Genomic DNA, 8,573 nt, shown 5'->3' with positions numbered 1-8,573 from the left:
CCCCTAGCCCAAATATCCACTCCTGTTTCAGCACCAGCCTTTGTGGCTTGCTAGCCTGTGTGGTCATTGACCTGACTTTGAATGAGAGCTTACAGATCTCTGATGGTACCTACAGAAGCTCCTGTGTTGAAGTGAGGAAAGGTGTGCACATTTTCTCCTCTATGGTGACACAAAACTCTGATTTAGGAAGAACAAAAGAGCTTAAATGCTTGCCCAATCACTTTGCATCCTGCCGTGGAATAAGAAAGGTCAGGTGATAACTTATGTTAAAAAAGAAGACTTCAGTAGAATGGATTTGGTTTATTTAATAGTAAAGAAAAGGTCATGTCTTTTGTTCTTTTATTCTCACATAAATTGATTTTGTAAAGTTGAATTTGGTTTATCACCATTTGTGTTCTATGGCTTTGTTATTTCAGTGCTGGAGAAAAGGTAATCTTCTTAGTGGGTACCTGATATTCCATGGTCCATTAAAACTGCATTATTTCTGCTGAAGCTGAAGTTCTTTTTTTTCTTGCATTTTTTTTTCTTTTATTTTTTTTCCCCTAACTTTACCTGTCCCAAGTAAACCCAGCTCCAACTGGGTACTTTGTCACGCAGTCTAGTATATCAGAGGTGTCTGCATATGGTTATATCTTTGTTTTATTTGGGGTATAGAAACTTGAATGTCTTGGCTGTGCTAGCCTGATAGGCCATTTAGATTCATGTAGATTTTTTTCATGCTTTGTTCACTGTGCAAGAGCTCGAAGAGATTCCTACTCTAGTGTCTTTCCTTAGGGGACTGAATTGTATTATCTGTCTCAAAATGAAGTGTCAGTAGAAGACAGTGACTGAGTACTGGCATTCTTATTGTTTCATTGATCTCTAACTTCTCAACATGAAGCTGCTCCAAGAACTGAAAGCCTTCCTAACAACTCAATCTATTTCCTCTTTGTTTTTTTAATAACCCGCCCCTGATTTCTAGTAGAGATCTAACTAAGAAAATATGAGGGCATCTCGGGAGTGAAAGCATCTGGGAGGAAGGAACCAGTTTGGGGCTTGCAAGACTGGTGGTAGGTAAACAAAACCAAACCAAAAAAGTCGGAAACCCCAACCCAAAACCTTGTGACCCTTCCGTCTCCTCAAACCTTCATGTTTTCTCTGTATACTCAGAAAATACTACCTGGAATCACAGAGACACAATACAAAATAAAACTATATTACCATTATTAGTATAATGATATTCTGTAGGATGACACTTTAGTTCTTATTGAGAAGCTTTTTGATGTAGCATTTATATACTGTCAGAGGATTTTTTGTTATTGTTTTAGAGGCCTTTTTATTGCTTTTGACATAGAGGGGTAATACTCGCATCTATAAAGATAACGGAACAGATAAAGACATGCCAGTCTTGAGCAATTTACAAACTGAATAAACATTAAATCTTTTTTCACCAGAAGGGTGCCTTTTTCTGTTCTTAATGCAAATTGACTACCATTCCAAGTTCTCTTTAGCTTTAAATGTAGTTCAAAGTACGCAAGTTGGTGAAAAAACACAACAGTCTAGAGGAAAAGTGTTTGCATACTGGAATTGAAGCTGATAGTGTTTCTGCAGTTCTTTTTTCTTTTCCTCCTTTTCCTTTTTTTTCTTTTCCTTTTCCTTGTCCTTTTCCTTTCCCTTTCTCCCCTCCCCCCCCAGTTTATGTACATTTCCACCTAATTTCTTCACAGGTCTGCAGAGAGGTAAGAATATCTCTCTGTAATCTGCCTTGCGGACCAAGACAGAAAATCAAGTCTTTGATAAAGTAATACCAATTAAAATGTCCAGTGCAGGTTAAAATAAAGACTTCCTTTCTTTCATTTAATTTTCTCTCAGTAGTAATCTCAGTAGTTATCTTTTGAGGAGGTAGGATATGGGATATTTTTGCAGGAGAAAGGAGATGTTTAGTAGGTGTTAGTGCAGCTGGCTCAATATGAAAGTAATTTATAACCCTTATGGTAATCCGAATAATCTGCTAGAACAAAAAGCTATCATCAAAGCCTCTGCTGGAATGGGCCATCAACCATGGGCAGCACATTCAACAAACTGAGAGATCTCTAGTGTGTGGCTGTGGAAGAAACTGATACAGAGCAGCAGTAAAGTGTGTGTGCATTACATAGTCTTCTGCTTGTAACTCTATGAATATATTACATCCCCCCCCATGTAGCATGCCCGCTAACCTTTGATCAAGACTGTCTGTTGTAAAAAATTGGATAGTAGTTCTATTGTAAGATCACTAAAGAGCTTCATGAAAGAGAGAGTAATTTATTTGAAATATCTTTAAAAGACTGTATTTCACCAGGCCTTAACAATACAGGTTTTGAATTTTTAATAAAAATGCTTGATTTTAATACTCTGGGGCATTTTGCAATTTTTAACCATCATGAAAGATTCCTTAAAGTGCTAAAATGCATTTATACCTATTTTGACTTTATCACGGCCACTTCCATTTTAGATAAAGTTACGAATCTTCCAAATGTCTTCTTTGCAGCTACCTCTAACACATTTTTTTAGCATTGCTAATATACAGCAAACACATTTTACTGAAAGTTAATGTAGTCCTTGAAAATTAATTCTTTATTCAAGGTAGGTGTTGTCCTTGTATACTCTCAAGAATGCTGCCGGTAATCATACACTGATACCTTTTTTTTTTTCTTTTCCTCTGGCATACAAAATTTCTAAGTCTTGTGCCAAAAAAACTACAAGACATCCTTGTGTATCCTCTGAGTGAAAAAAGTAATACCTAACTAGGTATTTCAAGGTCTTAGCCTAAACAACTTCTTGTTCTTAGAACTACTGACTTGAATGTGTCTTTTCTATGTTGATTCCCACTATAGTGTCCTTTTTTATTCATGTAGTGTGGTGCTTCTAGACGCTTGTAAACATCCTCTCTCTGAATCTGTCAGAACCAGCATATGGAGCGGATATTGCTAAACTGGAGAACAAACTGGTGGCTGGAGAGCATGGTTTGGCCATTAGAGTGAAAGGATTAAATCTGAAGCTACCTGTAAGTACTAACAGCACATTGTCCTTAATAGAGCTCAACAAATCATCTGTTGAACATTATTAGTCAGAAGCCTGAAATGCTTAGATTTACATTGCAACTCATCAATTCATAGTTTTGCATGGTTTTAAAGACTACAGAGGGAGAAAGGTTTTGCATATAATAAAGAACCATGTGCATTTTTTGCCGAGTACCTCAAAACTCGGGTTAGTGAGGTGAAGACTTACGGTTTAGGGTAGAGATTTTATGACATGAATTATAAAAAGAATGAGTGTGGAGTAAAGAAGGCTAAATACAGAGCAATTAGTCTTTGACTAAGGCAATGTGTTTTGCATGGAGTAAGAAAGAAAATCAAATGAAAATGTTTAAAAATACCAAGGTCTGATGTGAAATTTATAATGTGACTCTTCTACAAAGGAAATAGCATTTTCTTTACAGCCAGCTCATCACTGACCATTTGTCTGACTTCAGTTTTACTCCAGCAGTCTTTGAGATGATTGAAGAGGAACTAAAAAAGACTTACTTCAATATGTTCATCAAATCAGAGGTGTTAGCCAAATGAGTGTCAGTGGGGAAAGGCTTAATTTTAGGGTAGTGGCAGAAAAGAAAGCAATCATCTTTGTTCTTCCTGTGTTGTCATAGTAGCGTAAAGTAGTGGCGTGAGGAGATGCTGGTCTTTTTATCAGAAATTACCATGCAGTTCTTTGCATACTCTTGTTGAATATAGTGAATGCCAGCACAATAATTATATGTGAGTACAGTTTTCAAACTGCCAAATATTTTTGCTTTGTACTCAGTAGTAGTACTAATGATCAGGTGCCAAAGGCTGACATGAATTCACATATAAAAAGTTATCCTGTGCATTTTTTTCTTATAGTTGCTTGTGTTTCTTCTGTCAGCAGCACCTGTGTGTATGTACTTGGAGGTTAAAATTCCTGGTATAGAAGATTATCAAATCATCTGAATAAATGTCAGCTGGGGTGATTCCACTCTCACAGTTCCCACCCAGCTGCCCTTTGCTTCTTTCTAATTGCCATTGGTCTCAGATCACTCACATTTCACGCTCCTTCCGTATCAGTCCCTCTCATCCTCTCTGGAAGCAAACTTTATTTATCCTTTGATTATAATTTGGACAGTTTTTGTTTATTTCCTTTCTTTTTTAAAATTTTGGTAGAGAAGAGGAGATACGTGAGGCCTGCTGCTGCAGAGGTAGGGGTAAATAGACAAAACTGACGTTGCATAAAATCAGTGTCAATCAGCAAAATTTCTACTTGGGGGTCAGAGCTTCTCTGTAGCCCAAAAGAGCAAGAGATATCCAGAATCTTCTTCAACAGACCGAGGGAAACTCCATTGCTACCACATTGCTACATTTTCAGGTGGTGGATTTTCCAAATACGCATCTGCTTTGTCAGGTGAAAACTCTCAACAAATGTAACGCCCACTCTGAGGTGACAGTGTATTATCAGGTAAGATACTAGAGATTTGCAGGTAGTTGTTCATATTATCCGTAGTAGTTTGCTGTGCAGGCACAATCTAAAGCGCAATCAATGCAGAACCAGTCTGTATAGTCACTGTGCAGGGAAAGTGAACTGAATGATAGTGATTTTGGAAGCACAGTTCTTGTGCTCAAGACTTAGTAAAATCTTTGATGAAATTACAGCTTACATCGTTTTGTGCATGATTATTTTGGGTATGTATTTTTTGCCTTTCCATGTGTCAGCTCTGCAGTCTTGGTTTTGTCACCTTATCTTTCTTGCCAGTTGTTTTTCCCCTTCAGATAATTCAAGATAGTCTTCCCACCCATGCAGTGGATCCCAAATGAAACCATTTTCTTTCTGCTTTGAAGGCACAATGGGAAACCAGAAATTGTCAGCTAGTTGTTTTGAATGATAACTTACTGAGCATCTAATGCTGAAGTCCATCCAGGCTGGATTTGTTTGTTTGTTTGAGGCTGGGGTGAGGAGTTTAAGAGAATTTGTTCTTATGGGGTTGGTCGTGCTAAGTTTTGCCCATTCCTAACAAATCTTGAATGCTTATTAGTGTGTGTATAGGCTGCATTTACTTACTATGCAATGCTTTGTACTTGGAAAAATAATGGTTAATATTAAGATAGGTCATAACTCTGATGCAGCATCATCACTAGATGCTTCTGTCACAGCTTCTCAATTAATTTATCTAGGTCCACAGATGGGCCCATGTCTTACCTTAGGCTGCATATAAATCAGGCTTGGAGTGCATCCCTACGCACGTATATTTGTATTACTTAGAGTCTGAATCTAGGCCAGTGATTATACTTTGAATATCATACCTTCTCCAATTTAATTGTTTTGGTGTCTTATATATTGAAGTTATATGAGCTTCTGTAAACTTGTAACATGACTGAAGAAAAAAACCAAAATATTCTGTATTTGATGGTTGTCCATGTAAGTTGTAATGCTTAAGACATCTTTGTTCATTTGTCGTTATCTCCTGGGTAAAGAGTGATAGCTAAGGCAAAGGAACAACCTTAACTGCCATTTGGGATTGTGTGCCAAAGCACTATGTTTTTGTCTCAGTCTGCAAGAGACAAAGTAGGTAGTCGTGATCAGAGTCCATATTGATAGATCTTAACGGGTAGTCCTTAAATCACCAAATTTTTTTTTTTTTTTGAAAAAGGAAGAAACAAAGGGAGATGTAGTTCGGAGAGTTCATGCCTCACCACACGGGGATGGAGCTCCCATCTACTTTACCCCAAAAGGGCAAAAGGATTTGAAATTTGTCCTTTCCTGCAAAAAGACCAGTGCTCATAAATGACAGTCTGTCTAGGCATCTCATACAGTTGAGAGAACAAACTTATTCTCAGAATGAACTTATTCAGCTAGCTGAACAATTTAAAATTTCTTGTTCATACAGTGCTTGTAGTTATGATACAGTGATACAGATCTTGGAAGCTCATGTTTATCTGTCAGTTTTGGAAATGAAAATAATTTTACACAGTTGTTTAGAATCTCTGCTGTGTACACTCAGCCATGTTTTGCAATTTCAACATTACACAGACTGTGTCTGTCTTTTTTTATTCCTGTTAGTAAATAGATGTTCTTTTTTTCTCAAGTCCATTGCCCTTAAAATTTTGCTGTTCCCATTTGCTCTGTTGAGATTCTAATATTGATAATAAAAAGGCCTGTGTGAACAACAAAACCTCTTAAAATATCTATTTTGAAGTTATTAACATTGATTTTATTATTTTTTTTTAAAATTATATGTTTGTTAAGCACTGTCAGTTTTCGTGCCTGAGCAACTCTGCATGTGTCTTTTTGGGTGATGATACTTCTGTTTTGAAGACTGCCACTTTCATCAATGAGTTTTGCAGTTTCACAGGACTGTCTTAAAGGAAGAGCGGAAGTTAAACATCCCAGCCAGAGTATCTTTCTCATTCAGCTCATAGGGGTATGATTAACAATACTATGTGATCAAAGCGACTCCACTGAATATTGCCTTTTAAACAAGGGATATTAGGTATTTATTGGAGAAAGTTGCTCCAAAAGAACCACAGAAGGCAATTTAGAGGAACAGAAAGGCAGGCACAGGTGTAGAAGTGCTACTGTGACCTTAATGGCAGCCTAGAGATAACAGCTTTTGGTCAGGTGTTGCCTGAAAGAGGTAAACTGTGAAGGATTTCCTTCTCCTGTAAATATTAAGGAATAAAGGAAGGAAAGGTGTGTAACTGCCTGGTGTGGCTCTGCATGAAACTAGAGCTGCCTTTGACATCCATGAACTGCTTTGTTCATATGGACAATAAGTCTGTTAAGCTTCAGTTACTGTATTTTCTAAAAGAATTTCCATGTTCTATAGTAAATAAGGCAATGATTAAAAAAAGAAAAGCAAATATGAGAAATTACTCATCTGATCATCAGGACTGTCGTATTGGATCAGACTAACTCCATTTACCCCATCTCCTGTCTGATAGTAGCTAGTAATGGATACTTAGAAAAATAATTACGCCCTAGTGCTTTCTCTGCACCATTAATGATTTTATATATAGGTATTGTACATCCTCTCAGTTGTGTCTTTCTGAGTTGAAGCTTGAAAAATGTAAAATCTTCCTTGGTTATCCTTGTTGACCTTCTCAGTGTCTTTGCTAGCTGCATTAGGCCTTTTTTAAGATGGGAAGATCAAGGTTGTATGCAAAATTAAAAATACATATTCACCATGAGTTCCTCTACAGCAACAGATTCTGTTAACCTCACCTGCTCTTTTGCAGCCTTCCAGCCTCTGATGTGTTTGAAAAAGTTTTTATTATTAACTTCTTCACGACTTTTATTGCCGCTGATGCCTTTAGCATCAAAGTAATATGAAGTCAGGCTTTTAAATACAGCACACATTTCAAATATTGCTAATAATAATTTAATGTATATTTCCAATAATTTCTTGTCAGTTTTTCATTATTACAGGAAGTCTAAAAGTCAACTTAGCCTTTGTAAGAAAACTGTCATCAAAACTTAGACCTAAACATTACTTTCCAAGTATTGTTTATCTTCTAAGCATTATTGCAAGGTGCTCTCTTTGCTTAGATCTTACTTAGGTCTGTGCCTTATTAGCAAAATACGTAGACTCAGGGATTTTTCTTGCATGTTTGGTCAGAAGGCTTGCCATTATCCTTTATGTGTAATGGCTTGAATTAAATGAATGTATGTTCTTTCAGCCAAGTCCCAGTGGGGGAATATATGCATGAAAATAAATTACTACAGTTGGAGCTAATTAATTCCTTGACTGGCAGACTCAGCAGATAAAATCATGAATAGGGTAATGTGAAATGTCTTTGCTATTTGGCCTCAGCTGTACCTGGCCAAGAACTGTAGTTATAACCTCTGCTCTTCCACCTGACTTTGTAGCCTGTAGGCAAGGACTGAAGAACTCATGTGAAGACAACAAAAAAAGTATCAGTTTGGCCTCCTCTTTGCTGTAATCCTGTGTAAGCCATCCATGTAACCAGGCTAGGGCCTATCAAATATCAGGGAGACTTCCTTGTTACACTATTGTAACTTTTAGCTCCCTGCTAAGATGGCTGCCTTATCATGAGTGATGAGATTACAATGCTTTCCTTAATAGTGTGGAGAATTTAGCAGGCAGCTGCAGCTAATCCCTTAAGAAAATGTTTTCCCACTGAGGTATATAGTGAAATTTGAATCCTGCAAATAATTTGAAAAAGATTATTATTTTTTAAACCATGTTAATTCTCATTCTGCTTGTTGATGCCTAGGTACAAATACAAGCTAGCGTTACTAACCTCCTGTAAGAGCTAAGAACATAGCCTTAACTAGTGCTTGTTGTTTTTTTCTGTTAGATGCTACTACTGTTGGTGTGAGAAATCCAAGTTTGGTGTCCTGAGGCAGATGGCCTCCCTTCTGGGGACACTGTTGTGAGGTAATCTTTTCTGAAGCTAATCTTCTGTGTTACTGTGTCTGCTGCTGTGATATCAGAAGTGACAAGTTCATCTTTCTCTGTGTAAAACTTGATGCTGTGAGACTTGCATCTTGGCTGGGGAGTCTGAGCTCATAGCCATACAAGTAAAACG

The sequence above is a fragment of the Ciconia boyciana genome, chromosome 7 (genome assembly GCF_034638445.1).
Source record: "Ciconia boyciana chromosome 7, ASM3463844v1, whole genome shotgun sequence".
NCBI lineage: Eukaryota > Metazoa > Chordata > Aves > Ciconiiformes > Ciconiidae > Ciconia > Ciconia boyciana.
This window is presented reverse-complemented; position numbering follows the sequence as displayed.